Genomic DNA, 17,538 nt, shown 5'->3' with positions numbered 1-17,538 from the left:
TCAACACTCCTGCCCAACTTGGTGTCGTCTGCAAACTTACTGAGGGAGCACTCGATCCCCTCATCCAGATCATTGATAAAGATCTTGAACAAGACTGGCCCCAGAACTGAGCCCTGGGGAACACCGCTCGTGACCAAACAAACAAAAAGCAGCTCCCAAACTAAGTTGAAAACATACAGCTAATGAACAAAGTAAAGAGGAATGTAGCAGAACTGATATGAAACATTGTTTTTCTAATTGGAAAATCTTAAAAAAAAAAAATGGAAAAGGATACCTGGTATCATTTATTTTAGGATTATCTTATTGCATTAACAAAAAAAAATCTCTACTATAAAATGCAATAGGATCATTCAGCAGATCTATAAAAACAATACAGTTTATTAAAATGCAGTAATTTACAAAGAAACTTTACATTTCTATCAAACTATTCACATTTCAGCCATATCAGAACTTCACTGTGAGAGGACATGCTTTGGTAAACCAAAGAGGAACTATATTTGTGGGTACAAGTGCCTACAAAATAAATAGTGATATAAGAAAATCTCAGGGTGGAAGTCATAATCTGTGCAGGTAATTTGGTTAGAAAGAATATGTTTTTGTGAGGAAAGAACTTACAAGATTATTTAGGAAGAGGGAAATGATCAATGTAACTTACAAGAAAATAATTTCATTGGTTGAAATAAGCACCAAAATACACACTGAACATTCACCTTAGAAGGTATGTCCATTTACAAGATGACTTGAATGAAGTTCATTTTGTGACATAATTGGCCAAAGTGAGAAGGAAGTGAGCAAATGAAAACAGAATTAGTCTATAGCTGTGTGCCTTTCCTCTCTTTTTGGCAGAGAAGAGAGATTATTTTTTAAAAAAACCGCAAAGGTAGATGAGAAGTGAGCATAATTAACTTTCATATTATTACAGGAAATTTGAAGATAGCATTTCTGTAAGACTTTTTTTAATAATAAAGCAGCCCCATATCCTCTATGTATAGTAGTATCTATGTTTGAAGGCCTTAGTTCTTAAATATCAATTCAAGTACAACTTCCCAGTCAGACAGTGTGCACTGAACTCTATGCCACAGATAAGGCAGCTCTAAGTAGGTGATTCCTGATTAGGAAACATGGGAAATAAATGACAGAGGTAGGTACATCAAATATATCATCAGATTTTCTTGTTCTGTTCTCCAGCCATGGGTAAACTAGTTTCCTCATCTTTCACTTGTCTCCACTAGAAACAAATGAGAAATTCACAATAAGCCATGGAAAGACAGTTGATTTTTTTTTTTTTTTTTCAAATTCCTGCAGACAGGCTTTATTTTGTTCCTACTTTCTGGGTGAACATACTTCATTAGTATTAAATACTGCTTTGCTCAGAGGTTCTGACCAGCATTTGGGATTTCACAGAGTTAACTTGTCACATTACCCTGCTAAAGATAAATAACAACAAAAGCAATATGCTGTTGTTAACTATTATTATTTTAATATGTGATTATCAATAACAATAAAAACAATCATATGAGGTCTTTTCTTAGTCCAGCAGATGTATAATCTTCCATAGATGTTAAATAATGTGAGTCAGTGGAGTCACTAGGGGAAATGATGTAGGATGACTTTACAGGGAAAGAAATTTAGGCCTTGAAGATCTAAACACATTTTATGCTTTTCCATTTCATGTATTTCACAAGAAAGAGTATTAAATCTTAGTGTCACTATGGCTAGCACTTTGTCATTCTATATTTTTTTTAATTGCAGTATTTCTTCAACCTGATGTATTGCCAGTTAACAGTTCATTTTCCAGCCAGCTCTTATTCCAACAAGTCATAATTGCCTGCTACTCAGAGCTCTTTACACAAGATCCACAATAAACTTTTTCCTTATAACTAACTACTCCAGGGGAAGGTCTCGGTCAGAATGTTTTGAGAACTATTTCTTGACTTCCTTCTGCATTTTGCCACTACTGTAAGGGCCCAAGAAACAGCCCATCATCCTTCTATACATGATTAAGACTTTGAAGAAGATATTGGTTACAGGGAAAATATTCTCCTTTGTCATCAAGATGTACCTTATGTATATGGATACCAGTTGTTGTCTGCCTTTCTATAAACCAGTAGAGCTGGTAAATTAGTCCAAAGTGTGTCTTTAATGATCTTTTCACTGAAAATCAAATGTTTTCAGGAAACAAGACTGAAAATTATACTGAAAAAATGACTTTGATCTAGTTTTTCTGAAAAAAGCTGTATTTAGGAAAGCTAGAAAAACATTTTGAAAAACTATTACCACTTCTGCCTTGTTTTTTTTTTTTTTCCCCCAACAGCTGTGTATGAATTTTGTGGATCTTATTGATATGATCTATCTATATGTCTTGTAATCTTTTCATTGCAACTCATAACTAAACAATTTGTAATTTCAAAGTATCCATGTATGTACTTTTGAGTGGGACTGCTCTTCATCCACATTACTTCCTGACTTTCCATGCAGTGACTGTTTGTGTGTTTTATTTATTTAGTTAGTTCTTTTGCCAAAACCTCTCTCCTTTCCTTTCCAGCTACAATCCATACGAAACTTTCAAGATAGTCATATGCCAAGACTGGAATGAAGGCAGTTTTGCAGTCATATTCATGATGGTTTATCTTTCTATAAACATTCTTGAGAGCAAGATTTGATCACATAAAAGCTTGAGAAAAAATAATTATGACTATCACAAAGGGAATCAGAAATATCAGCCAATTGCCAGGTTTTACATAATGAAGTGACAGCCTTTTCCTTTAGCAACTACTGATTTTCTCTAGCTACTCAACACTTACTCAGACAAATACTACATTTTCAATATACCTTCTTTGCATGTTTTGCTATGATTGTCTTAGTTGCTTCAGTGTGTTCTTGATTCACCCACTTCTGGCTGAATCCACTGATTTAAGAATCTATGTGACAATTTTAGTATGCAAATTCACCATTTAAGGACTACTAATATTTCTGAAACACCCAATTCACTGTTATGTACCAATAGGCAATTGACATCTCAAGACATCTGAGCTCCTGAAGGTGGGAAGGGTACACTCCCAGAATGTGACTCCAGGTCCTTGCACAGAGCCTCTGCTTTGAGGAGTCTCATGTTAGTAGGGGGGAGTGCAATGGCCAAGTTCAGTGAGGATGAGTAAAAGGGAGAATCGGTTTCAAAGTTCTTCAGTGAGCACATACTGACACAAGATGTTTGCATGTGAGCTTCTGCAACTCACGAGGAAAGCTTCTTGGGCTGAATATGCAGACACTTTCCTAAGAAGTCCTTTTTAGGCAGAGTGAAAATTTTGGTGATGGGGGGGGAAGCCGCAAATCTGAGCTTCAGGACATGGGTATTCAGCTCCTGAAGGTATATCTAAGATTTTGTGCTCCCTTTGACCCTGAGTTATCTAATTGAAATAGATAAGGTTTAGTTCCCCAGCCTCTCCTTAATCTTTCCTACTCGTTAGGTTTGGTAGCATCTCACTCCTCATCTGCTCATTTCTAGAAATACAGTTTTTGGTTAACAATCTGGGAACTAACTCAGAATCACAGAATCACAGAATGGTTGAGGTTGGCAGGCACCTCTGGAAGTTATCTGGTCCAATCCCCTGCTTCAGCAGGGCCACCTAGAGCCAGTTGCACAGGATCTTGTCCAGACAGCCCTTGAATATCTCCAAGGATGGAGATTTCACCACTTCTCTGGGCAACCTGTGCCAGTGCTGGGTCATCCTTACAGTAAAAAAGTGTTTCCTGATGTTCAGAGGGAACCTCCTGTGTTTCAGGTTGTGCCCACTGCCTCTGGTCCTGTCACTGGGCACCACTGAAAAGAGCCTGGCTCCATCCTCTTTGCACCCTCCCTTCAGGTATTTATACACATGGATAAGATGCCACTGAGTCTTCTCTTCTCCAGGCTGAACAGTCATAGCTCTTTCAGCCTTTCTTCATATGTGAGGTGTTCCAGTCCCTTAATTGTTTTATTGGCTCTTTGTTGGACTCTCTCCCGTATGCCCATGTCTTGTACTGGGGAGCCCAGAACTGGACTCACCACCCTAGGTGTGACCTCACCAATGTTAAGTAGAGGGGAAGGATCACCTCCCTCGACCTGCTGGAAATATTTTGCCTAACGCAGCCCAGGATACCATTTGCCTTTGTTGCAGCAAGGGCACATTGCTGGTTCCTGATCAACTTGGCATCCACCAGGATCCCCAGATCCTTTTCTGCAAAACCGCTTTCCAGTGGGGTGGCCCCCAGCATGTACTTGTGCCTGGGGTTGTTCCTCCCCAGGTGCAGGACTTTGCACTTCTCCTTGTTGAACTTCATGAAGCTCCTGTCAACCCATTTCTCCAGCCTGTTGAGGTCCCTCTAGAATGCAGCATGACCCTCTGGCCTATCAGTCACTCCTCCCAGTTTTGTGTCATCTGCAAACTTGCTCAGGGTATACTCTGCCCCATCATCCAGATTATTAATGAAGATGTTAAACAGGACTGGACCTAGTATTGATCCATGGGATATACTGCTACGTACTGGCCTCCAACTAGACTTTCTGCTGCTGATCACCACCCTCTGAGCCTGATCATTCAGCCAGTTTTCAATCCACCTCAAGACCGAGCTCAAGACCTGAGTACTTCAAAATAGGTATTGTAATGCCAAATTTTTCATTTAGTTCTTCCTACTAGGAAAAAAGAAGATTAAAATGACTCTTAGATTAGCTTTATCCCAATGCAGTACACATAATATAGTTTGGTCCTAAATACTCTGAAAACTGGCTTTGTTGGTTCTCTTCTAGAATATCCTAAAACATTAGTTTTCTAAAATGAACTAGGGTCAGGAAGTCTGCAAGATGAATATTAACTCCCAGGACACCAGGAGCTGAGATTCATATAATTGGAGAATATACTTAGAAGGCAGAGTCATAGCATCACTCTAGGGAGAAGAAATGGAAAGTAGCCTTGAACACATTGTAAATATCAGCACTTTAGGTATTCTTATCTAACGAAACATTAGTTAAATTCTTTACATGTAATTACTTCTTCCACAAACCCTGTTTAGAACAGAAAAGTCCTTTTCTGAAATTAAGATATTATTAATCTAACTAGTAATATAGACATTTTTGGTTTGTTTTAGCTGCCAACTTAATTTGCTTTAGTTAGGATGAAGCAAATGGCAAGGGACATTAACATCTATCAATAAATAAATTAACTATTAAGAAATTTAGATCTAAACAAACACTTAGGCATCTTAATCAGCACTTGGGAAGAATTTTGACATCTTTGTCCATAATAGCAACTTTAAAGCCAAATGCTGCCTGATCCTGGAGGAACAATTCACCAGGGGAGTGGGAGTGTAGGGTGGAAGGGGCAGGGGGGAAGAACAGGAGAAGCACAGAAAGTTTTGTCATTTCACTGCTCCCTAATGATTGACGTCATGGATTCTGACTCACATTTAAAGGACTATCTCTGAATTTTACAGCATCGTATATATGTGTAAAAACTGCATCTGAGACCAGAACTGCACAAATGACTGCCCTAGCTACAAGACTACAGCATTGAGTTCCCAGTTCAGTTCTCTTTTTCTCTTCCTATAAATCCTGAACCCGCGTCTGTCCCATGAGAATTCCAGCAGATTGGGTTGAAATCATCTCATTCTCTATTGCCAAGAGCCTCATAGACAGTGTTCTCTTGCTGGAGAATACTTCTCAATTTGTAATAAAATAAAAAAGCTTAAGTCCTTTCTTGAAGTCAGCCCACAAACAGCATATCACTAGATAACAATTGGTCTTGATCAGGTTGATTTTTATATTTAATTGAAATTACTATTTTATATTAATTTTCATATGTACTTTTGTAGCACTCATAAAAATATCTTCATATTTCTAACCAGAATATAAAGTAATCAGTATTTTCCATTTATTCAAAACTTGATGTTGTAGTAAATTGTTTCTAAATGTTTTTGTGCTTCCTCAGCAGAAAGCTAAAGTACTGCTGAATAAGTACTAGGTGGTGCTCAGTAAGAATTTAAGCAGGAGTAAACTGTTCCTTCCCCTTCCCTGCTATGCTATTATGGAGTCTGCTGCTAGTCCAGGGGAAACGTATCTTGCTTTTTTTTCTGAGTTTTTGGAAATGTTTGGTGAATTTTCAGATTGGAGTCATATGAAAACATTTAAAATTTCATGGATAAAAAGAAGGTTGCAAGTGTGGATTGCAGAGACTCCAGAAGCCAAAGGTAAATTTAAAAAGTGTACTTAGTATAATAGTAAAAAGTTAACCTAGGGAAATGAGTGCTCTCTTTTCTTCTGTAAATAATAATAAAAGAAGATAGGCAGAATGAACTGAATACTGGAAATCTTACTTCTGTTTTTATATGTAATTTAGTTTCAGTAAAAGAGATGTGGGGTTTTTTTTTCATTTCACCTGCTAATAGTCATATTGTTAATGCTTTCTTTTTTGCAAGAGATGAGCTTATATCTCACAGATCTGAGGCATTCCCCTGATGACAAAAGGTTAGAAAGGTTTTGGGGAGGGGAATCAGTATTTTTGCTCTGTGACTTCCAGCATCTAGGAAATAACATAATTAATGTTTACTTTCACACATAATAAGCCCTAACAATACGGTAAAGCTCTGTGCATTATAGAGCTAAAAATATATACATGTATTGGTAGGAGCTCTTGTATTTTCCTGTATCTGTAGGAAGTTAGAAGGCAGTTTGACTGCAGAGGTCAACCAATGGATAAGGCAAGAGTAAAAGAGATTATAGATAAGAAAATAATCTCTTAACTGAATCAGTTCAAACCTTTTAAAACTTCCAGTTTTTCTTCAGGTAATATGCCAAGATTTGTGACCATTCAATGAACAACCAATTTAAAAAAATGACTTACAATATAGCAACAGGGTTGAGTCTGTATATACTTTGGGATAATAAGGGGAGTGAACTTTCTCCCAGAGTTTTCTAGGGTACGTACTATGGAAAATTCTGGCTCCATTGTCTTTTTCTGTTAGATACTGGAGTGTTTTTAAAAAGTGTGAAGACATACAGGTTTTTACAGTAGAAAAAACAAGAGGGGGTTGTTTGTTTGTTTCTTTGTTTGAAAGAATGGTATTCTGCTTAAATTCAGCTGGCTTTCATGCAAAATAGAAAGAAGGAAATCTGGTAAAGAAAACAACAAACTTTATGTAATAATGGAAATCCCAGACCAAAAAAAAAGTCTTCTAGTTCCAACTGGCTAGCTAGATTTTGCAATAAAGCAAGAATTGCTATACTTTACAGATTTCAAGGCTTACTAGGCCTCCAGTTCAAATATGAGAGCTCAGCAGAGGCCAGATGAAGGGCCAGGCTGGGATCTGCAAGAATTTCTACCCAAGTGAGAGACAAACTGCTGGATCCTTCTGTGGCTGCCGTGACAAAAGCAGCTGAACATCAACCTACGTTTCTCAACAGGAGGAGGACTGTGATATCAATGGAGTCAGTATCCTTTACCTCTGACCTCTCCTCATGCTTTATTGAACAAAAAAGCACATGGATATTCATCAGAGTTAATATCTGTACCTAGCAAACAGGGAATAACAGTCACTAATAGTGAGTTGCCATTGTGCCGGTTACTGTGTAAGGCAACTTCATACATTTAAGTAAAATAAGTAAATGCTTTAACTCACAAACTTTAATTGGGTTCTAATTTAATTCATCTAGGAAAAGAACAAATGGCAGCAATTGTGGATGATAAATGTAAGATAGAAAAGACTAAAGAGAAAATAAAGACAAAGTCCTACAGAGTTTTACATTATACCTCATTCCAGGATTTGAAATTAGTTGGTCCTGATTTTACTCAGTAAGATAATATCTAGCTTCAGTCTGACTTTGAGTGAACTCTATTGATGAATGGAAAAGGCCGTCTTTCACTGGGAAGGTGCCTGAAAACAATCTGTTTCTGACAGTAACTGAGAAGTTAGCAGAAAAGAAAGAGACAGAGTCATCTGACATGTTTCCCCATGTGTTTTATTGCTCTGAATAACACAGAAGATTAGGATTCTAATTTTTAGAATGTAAGGTTTCTAATAAACTACTTTTAGACAAGGGAAGTTTTCTTTTCCGTGATATTTTTTCCATTGTTCTCCATCTGTCTTTTCTGTAAGCTCTAGGGGTAAGATCTGTGCATTTGTATATATTTGTAAAGCACTTGGCACTCTCTATGTACTTAATGCAAACACTAAAAGCCAACACAGTATAAAATATTAGCTCTTCAGTTATATTAAATCAGAATGGTTCACTTAACTCCGCTCTGCTTTCTGTGAAGGGTACCAATTAAAGTAGCCTGTAAAAAAAAATGGTAATGTATTAAATGATGGGGGTTTGATATTATCTAGAGTAGTTTTACCCCAGTTAAATTTTTGTTTCATGGTGTTGCACTCGACATTTCTTCATGGAACTGAAATTAGAATCAAGGTTGCACTAAAAAATAAACTAACTGAGAGAGGCTAGTCATATTGTAGGCTATTTCCTTCCCTGCTACTTCCTCATAATTTGCTAGAAACAAAGAAGATGTCACAATAGTGTCCTTTCCTGGCTCCAGCTAACCTGGAAATACATAGAGAGTACACAGAATGTTGCCTTTTAAATTTTTTTTCTTTTTATGGTACTGTTTAAAGTATAAACCTCACAAGAAATAGTCTGAATTAAATGAAAAACTGAAGGAGGAGGGGGGAGATAAAAAAAAGGAGGAAGAAGGGGAGTGGGGGAGCTCTGCTTCCCCTTTTGTCCCAAGAGGAGAAAAATTCTGTTGAGTTCCCTTCCAGGCTTCCAGTGAGTCTCGCAGGCAAATATTCAGGTATGGTCTTGACAGCTTCTCAGAGGTCTTATTTTTAGAAAGAGTGAGTCACGCCCATCTTCTGAATTATCTGCAAATTATTTTAAAACACTCTTGGTTGCTGAAAATCGCTATTCTTCTTGAGTATCTTAAGGGCATATAAATTGCCTACAGATAAAGATATATTAATTACCTACTGATAAACTCGTCTTTAAAAATGTTGAGTTCCGATAGCAAGCACTTGAAGATAATTAAGAACTTGGGATAATTGAGAAACGTAGGGCACATCCACATACACTTCACATAAGGTTATTCAAGTTAGTCCCAAAAGAGAGGATATGTGTATGCCACAGTGCTATGCCACACAGGTATACTAGCTCATGTATAGGAAGCAGTATAGCTATGTGAATATGGTATTTGCACTGGGACTAATTAGGTCACTTCACTTTCATATTGTGATTGTTTCTAGTTTCAGAGCCAGCTGGGTAACTTTTCACAGTGCAATATTGTTCACTATAGACATACCCTTAAAATTATTGTGCATACTCCCTTACATATTCGTCCTGTGCACTGAATGAATTAGGACCCCAGTTGGAAAATAGCGCACAATTGTTCATGAGCCATCACATATTTCAGTATTCTCTATTTGGAGTTTCCTAACTTTAAACGTTTGATTTTTGCCATCTGATTTTTGAAGAAAGGAGGAAACTGAAACATATTTTTATATGTTTGTGACAACCCTCCATTCTGTGTTCTAACAAGTATTTGAACTACAACCTTCGCAGCTGAGACTGCTATTCCTTATAGTAGGAGACAATTATTATCTCAGTGGGGAATAGACAAACCGATCATATTTGATCATGGGGTTTGGAGGGACCTCAGCATAGGCTGACTTTCTTTCTTCAACTTCCTACCATGGAAGCTTTTGGCCAGATGTGAGGAAAAAATTATTTGGTGTTAGGAAAAACTGAAAGACCTTTTATGGCTTTTGCTTTTGCAAGAACAAATTCTAGCATATTTTGCCCTGAATACAGACTTTTTCTGGAAGAAAGGTAAATGCAGGAACAGAATAGAAGACACATAGTAGAGCTATGACTGGTAGAAGACAGTGTATAGTGTTGCTTCTCAAACATAGATGCTGCTAATCTCAGAAAGTCATTTAAGCAATTATCCATGTTTAATTAGACTTGGAGAACTTTGGGGCAAGTTGCATGTTTTCTGATATATTACTACAAAACCTAAACATTGTTGCTTAGAGAACCTACCAGTCATTGCAGCAACATATGTGACAAAAAATAATGAATATATTAGAAAGTCATTGCAGCAACATATGTTACAAAAATTAATGAATATATTAGTAAAAATACTGCACAGGAGTAATGAAAATTGTGTTCAGATGAGGGATTCAGGGGTATTGTGCAAGCTTTTTTTTACCCTGTAGTTTAGGATTTTACCCCTCAAGAAGTTTCTTAAAGAAAAATATAAGACAAAAATATTTTTTTGTAAATATGCATTTACTTTTTACAGAGTTAGCATGAAACACTGAATTTTTGTATCTGCCATGAATGAAGTATGAGTAATTGCACATATAATTGAACTGCCAGATATAATTTCTCTGATTAGGAATGTACAGATTTCAGTTTGGTTTTCTAGCTTGAAACTGATCTAGCATCATAGATTTGTAGGTTAATATGATCTATTGAGATAGATTTCCATTGGTTTCTTGGTGCAAAATAAAGTCAGGCAATTCACAAACACTTAATTCTATTAAAGATTAATTCCATTAAAATGTTGTCATGGTTCTGAAGTGATAAATGTGACAGCAATGAGCTCGATTCATGCCTGGGATACACTGAATTTTACAAGTCACATCTTTCAAGGCAGATCTTTCAGATAGGGAAATTTTGTCTGGATGTGGGCTACAACCACACAAAGCACGTATGATTTCAGGAAACTGGAACCAATCTATTCAGTATTAAACTGCCAGGTTGTCTGACTACACATTAAAGCTGTCAGCAAGCGATGGAAATGTTAAAAAGACAGTAACAAAATCACTGCTTACTTTCTCCTGAACCTGAACCCATCTTTAGCAACTGTTTGCATCACTCTCGACCTCTACTTGCGATGCAGACTTCATGACTTAAAGGCTTTTTGCTCAAAGTTGTAATTTTCATCATTCCCAGATGGCTTGTTAACCCCTGTTTCACAAGACACAGCAGAGGAAAACTCGGGATATTTGGTACAGCACTCAGACCTCTGAGTATCGCCCCAGACCTCTGCAGGAGCAGCAAGAGAGGGTCGAAGGAGTTTAGTAAAAAAAAAAAAAAAAAAAAAATCTAGAAATGAGGTACCCAGTGCAACACGAGACTTAGCCAGTTATCTTTAATATATTGAACTCCACAGGCTGAGAAGGAAAATGATTATATTGGCAAAAATTCCCTTTGTAAATCCTGCTTTCTAATGGAGAAATCATAAGGCAAAAGAGTGAAGGAAGGGACATTGGAGCTTTTAAATTAAACTAGAAAATGAAAAAAACCACCCTGTCACAATGAACAGTAAAACTTTCCAGTACAATTCAGACCTACTTGAAAGACTGTGAGAGAAATTAGAAAGGCTGTTACTGAAGTTAGAAATATTGTTTTTGCTGAATTGAGTCGTAATAACATACAAGTTTTTCTAGAACACATTTATTCTTCTAAGTACAACCAATATAGGAAGCATATAAACTCTGAAAAGGATACTTGCAAGATAGGTTTAATTAACCTAATATGCTTCCAACTCATCAACTAAATGGTTCAAATATTTTCAGTATGCTAAATGTAAATAAGTGAGGCAGGGTTCATAAATTCGACATATTGTTTTGTTATCTGTGAAGTTGTACTGATTTTCCAACTGGAGCAATTATAGCATCGTCATTTCTTTAATAAATCTTTTTATTAATTTTTGATGCATATAAATACACAAAAGTCATAAATAAGAACAAATAGCACAAAAAGAGAATAATACTGAAGAAAATGTAAATTATATTTGTTTATAATACCAACAATAAACTGCATTTCTAGAGCACTTTCCATTCAGTTGTCACCAAACATCCTACAAATATTAGGTATTTTCAAGGCTTCTGTGAGCAGAGGAAGCATTAGCATCTCCATTTAAACTGGCTTCAATTTTTTAAGTGCCTGCTAATTTGGGATACCTGTTTGGAGAAGGGGGTGGCTAAAGGAGGAATGAACTATCAATATGAAATTCTGAACAATCAATAATAAAAATGCTTTTTTCTGTCATTGATTTCCTTAAGGATTTCCTGGATCTTTGGGATAAGAAGAGAATTTCATCACTTTCATAAGTGTATGTCAGGAAAAGAGTATAGTCCAGGACTACTAATTTTCAGCCCCATTTTCCATCCAACAAATCATCCTGTCCTTGTGTTCTCATTAGGGTTTGAATATCACTGCTCAGTAACAGTAGATCAAATTCTGCTATTCCACTTCCCAGCATGACACCTTACCCCTTGAGGACATCCACTGTTTGCAGTCTCAGTCACTCTGTGCTATTTGTAGTAGGCCTGCTTGTCCAAGGGACCTCTTTCTGCAATAACTATTGAGACAGCCTCATTCTGCCACCACGAATGAGACCTATTGTCCTCCCCCTGTCTTTTCAGATTCTATAGAAATTTGTCAAGTCTTCTTTATTTTAGGTTTTAACACTACATTAAAAAGAATATGATAATAAAACTATAATGTTCTCTATATGTCTTGAAAGGGACATATAGGGAGTCTGATAAAACTTCCTCTTTGTGCAAAGTACTTGTCTGGAGAATAATGACGTTTTAAAATATCAATACAATTATCTCAATAGACACATTAACAGAGAGAAATTTATTTTAAGAAATTTAAAAAAAAAAGAAAACAGAAAAAAGGAAAATATAGGTAAAAATAGGAAAAATATAGGTAAAAAAGGAAAAAAATATGTATGCCCTACTCAGAGAGCTGAATTTGCTAGCTGTGTCTGCTTGCTATGTACTACACCAACAGACATGACAGAAAACTGATCCAGCAGTTATTTCAAGACTATGTAACCCAAATCCGTATTAGGATGTTGGGGAAATGTCCTGGTTTCAAGAAATTAAACGAGCCTTAATCATTTCAATTCACCAGTCTCTTATGATTTGTTCATATGATTTCACTAAGTAGTTTGATACGTTGTTTAAGAATATTCTGTTAAATAAGTAATATTTACAAGAATTTCTCTCCATCCCTGCAGGGATAATAGAACATTACAACAGTTCCCTCACAGAGAAAGCTCTCAACTTTTAGCTCCTTTTCTGTTAAATGTAAAAATCAGCTTGCCTTTCTAGCAGCACTGACACATTTATTCACTGTAGATCAACACAAAGGGGTGTAAAATGACAAGGAAAAATTCAGGGAGACTGGTAATGCTAGAGAGGACACTAAAACCTCCAGAAGGAGGACCTGGAGTAGGAAATCTCTGTACAGGCTGTCTCACAACAGTTTGCCAGGATCATGACATTTTTATAGATAATTTTGGGTTTTATCCTGAGATCTTATGCATCTTCTGCAATGCCTGGGGACCCCGGGAGCTCTGCAGGAAGCCAGAATATGATATGCAGGCAGAGGTTCTGGTGTCTTCTCCTTCACCTGCTCTCCTTTGCTTGGCTCAATCATAGTACATAATATTGCTTAAAAGCCGTAACCTTTCACAAAACTTATTTTGGGGAACGATAATGGATCACACAAGATGTAAATATCACAGAAAAGCCCCTTTCAATCCCCATAACTACATGCCCATGCATAAAAAACATCTTGGCGTTGACTGATGATGGCTTCTAAAACATGACAGATCACGAATTTCTAGCTCATTTGTTTCCTTCTCTTTCGTAGAAGATCCGATTATCGGCTATGAAATTTACTTAAATAAAGATTGTGTGTGGAGCAGATTTTACGCCTTTAATTACAAAGAAGAGTTAGTTAACGTTGTTGTGCCAGCCTTCCCCTCTGTTGCACGCTGATTCCACACAGCCCTTACAGAAAAAGGAGCACCTACAAAATGGGACTGCAACAAGCAAGGCAAACCTGGGAGGGAACCTGTTGTAAAAGTGTAGCCTCGGTGGGTCTGTAGAGGTTTTCTGGCAGGCTTTTGAGCCTGGAGAGTCCTGGGTTCAAGTGTGCTTGTTGGGAGATCATGATTGCAAGCCTCTGCTTTTAGAAGGTGAGTGGGTGGTTCATAATTTGGGGAGAAGAGGGCTCTGAACTGCCTTGCCTTCAGGCCTTCTGACTGCAGAGGTGGCAGGTCTGGCTTCAGTTCTAAAAAGAGAGAGGGTTTTTTGCCAAATTTTCTAACCCAAGTACCTGCATTGTTACATGCTTAGCGCTGACATGCAAATACTGACGCTCATACATATGTATGAATATGTCAGTGTCGGTCTTCAGCCGTGGATAGCTGTATGCTTGACTGGCATGTGTGTTGCTGATTACTTGAATCTTGGATTCCAATGATTTTTTGAGACAGCTGAAACCCCAATTTTTTGCATTTTGTTTATTTAGTGAAATATCAAAAAAAGAAGAGAAGGCGAAGGTTGATTTAAGTTTGGAGTTTTGTTTTTCAAGGTTTTTTTTTTCTTTGGCTTTGGTGTTTTCTCTTAAGCTGTGTTTCAGCTTGCAGCAAGTGGTTGGCCACCCCTACCCTTCTGGTTCCTTGCTTTCTTTTACACTCTTCCAGAACATGTTTCATGCCTTCCCTCTTTCTTGTTTAGACTAAATTAGCCAATGAACAACCTGACCCAGCTGCTTAGCTGTTCCCTGATCTGCATTTTACTCCTTAATGAGCTCAGAGTGACAAGCTATTTAGGCTGCTCGTTCCAGCATCAGCTCTGACTCCATCTGTAACTTTAGTGCCACTTCTTTGTCAGCAATGCCAATTACAAATGTGTGCCTTTCTAATTTACAGCACTCTAGTTATAACGCCCACGCTGTGCTCCGTGTGTTCTCTCTTTGCTTCTACTGTTTGTAGTCACCTGAGCAGACCTTCAGATTGTCAGAGCAAGGGTCTGCTACATGGCTGGCATTGATCAGCTATCTATAGCACCATATACAATTTGGCACTGCACAGATCGTTTGCTCCCTTTCATCTGCCCTGAATTTGGAAAGCTCCATTGGTTCCCACGGGGTTCTACGAACCTGTCTGTGCGTTGATCCTTCTGTGAACTGGCAATCCTGGAGCAAATGTGTTCCCTCGCATATGATACCGCAATATGGGAAAAAGAATTACTTACTATGCATCTGTAGGGCTATATTATATTTTTCTTGGCCTCCCCCGCATTCATCTGCAGTAAAATCTTAAATATGTTCCTCTTTTGCCCATGAGCAAAGATCCATTTCTTTGTGTGTATTGTTAAAAACGCAGAACATCCTGAAGTCTCTGCTCAGGCAAGTACAATTGCAGTAAGCAGTCTCCATTTCCAGTGGCTTATAATTTGGTCTACTGAGCAGCTGAAAGTGGATCTGCTCTTTTCTGTTGCTGCTGGGTGTGCATCCTCTTTTGAACAGTTGGTCTTCTCAGGAGTAAGACTCATATCTAGAAAGATGTTTAAAGGAATACTAAAGGAAGCAATCTGTTTGGCTCATTAGATTCTCAAAGAGACAGTTCCTCAGACTTAATGGCCGGTATATTTTAAATTAATTAAAAGAGATAACCACTTCACATTGTTCATAATCTACTTTTGGTTTTTCATTTCATCATGATTCTGTTGCTGTTCCAATTGGTTGGATGTGGAAATACCATTATTATCTCTAACCATGCTGGATAATACAAGAACAGTCTTAGACTGTGTGGTTTCATCTGATGACTCACTGTGAGTGTGTTTTCTGCTAAATTTTTTGCTTCCTGTTTGGACCATTTCTTAGAAAACGTGGAACACCCTCAATTTTTGTAAGCAGTGTGAGGAATGAGGGAAATCCCAAGAAATGCATCAGGTAGGATTTGGAACATATCTGTTAAGGCAGGACAACAGGCTTCTGAGAGTTACCAGGCTACATTTCTTTCATCAGATCCCATGTGGTGCTTTCAGCTGAAATGAGTGCGCGTCAGCCAAGGTATTCCTGAAATGATTAAACCCTGTATCTCCCATGGATAGTGGAAGTAGAATTTGGCTTGATTTGTAGTACAAAGAGGCAGTAGAGTGCAATATTTAGCATCTATTTCTACATTATTATTTTCTCTTCAGGGGAAAAAAAAAGAGTCTTGGGGTAAAATTGTTACTCACAGGGTAAAATTGTTAAAAAGATGTGTGTTGCATTCACACACATAACAGATAGAAACCAGAAATTCTTGTATTAGAAAGTTTAGATCTTGAGCCTGTAAAACTGTCCAGGTAGACTGCTGAGTTCAAACAGCCCCATTTGACAAGGCTGTGTATGGATTGATTTTGAACCGTTTATGATCTGTTTCTAATAACTATTCTGACTATAATTTGGTTTTGCAGGAGAACAAAACAGTGATGGACAAACTGCTCAGCATTTAGAGTTTCACAAACAGCTGATAACTAAACTATGCAATTTGCTTACATTATTAAAAATGCTATCAAATTTTCAAATTTTATCAGAAATTCTACTCCAAATGCCTCTGCAAAGGGAAGGTTTCTTCAGGAAAATTCACAAAGACTGACATATACAGCAAGCATAGTGGAGAACTGAACAACATATCTGGTTTCTTATATTAAACAAGTATAGAAAGCGTAAGTGATGTCAATAGCCAAACCTGTGACCTTTAATTTTTAATACTGCAGGATTCAGTTTGTTTATCTCTTTGTTGAAGATTCCTCACTGAAAGGCCAGAAAAGCTGTGAAAATTATGGTCATAATTCTAAAATAAAACCATTAGAACTGGTGTTTGTGCCTAAAGAAATTAGAATTACTCTTCTCCTGTTTTGAGTAGCTCAAGCTCATTTGAAAGGGAAGAATTACAAATGTTTTAGTCTACTTTCCACATGAGAGACTGTGTTGATGTCTGTAAGTGTCGCAGTTAAATAACTTCTTTTAAACTAGTGTGGAATTCTACCCATATGTAAGAAGGAGTAGATCCTCTATCTCTATCTTTTTTGTCTTGCTAACAAGAATAAAACTATTTTAGACAAATTATTTTAGGTGCAATAAGGAGATGTGATTTTGATCACAGAGTCTGTTTTCTACTGTTGACCTCCTCCTCTGTCTCTCCACCCTTTTTTAGGGAACATGCTTGAGGGAGTGCCGGAGGGACAAGTGTAGAGGTGTATGGATCGTGTTGTGGCCTGGCTATTCCTCAGCTGGTATAACAGCTACAGGGCATGATTACAAGCTGGCACAACTTAGGGCAACCCTGAAGCCGCTCAAAATTGCACTGGGGCTGAACCGTCCCCAGACGGCCCCGGGAGCTGGGACCACCTCTGTCATCATCTTCCATTCCTGCACTGAGAATACTTTAGGCAAGGAAGGAAAATCTGGCAAGTGAACAAATCTGGAGAGTTATGAATGTTTCATTTTTAAGCAGTAACTTTTAAGATGTATAGGATCAAGATTTCCTCATTAATTTCCATTGATATTACATCAGCTGAAGAACTACTCTGTCAAGATGGGTCATTCTTTCCCAGCCTTTTTTTTTTTCTAGATTTATCCTTTTTTCTTGTGGGCTAAAATTAATAAATTAATACATTTTAAGTCTAGAAATCTGCATGACAATATTTTAG

Source organism: Aptenodytes forsteri, unplaced genomic scaffold (assembly GCF_000699145.1).
Source record: "Aptenodytes forsteri isolate BGI_AS27 unplaced genomic scaffold, ASM69914v1 Scaffold96, whole genome shotgun sequence".
Taxonomy (NCBI): domain Eukaryota; kingdom Metazoa; phylum Chordata; class Aves; order Sphenisciformes; family Spheniscidae; genus Aptenodytes; species Aptenodytes forsteri.
This window is presented reverse-complemented; position numbering follows the sequence as displayed.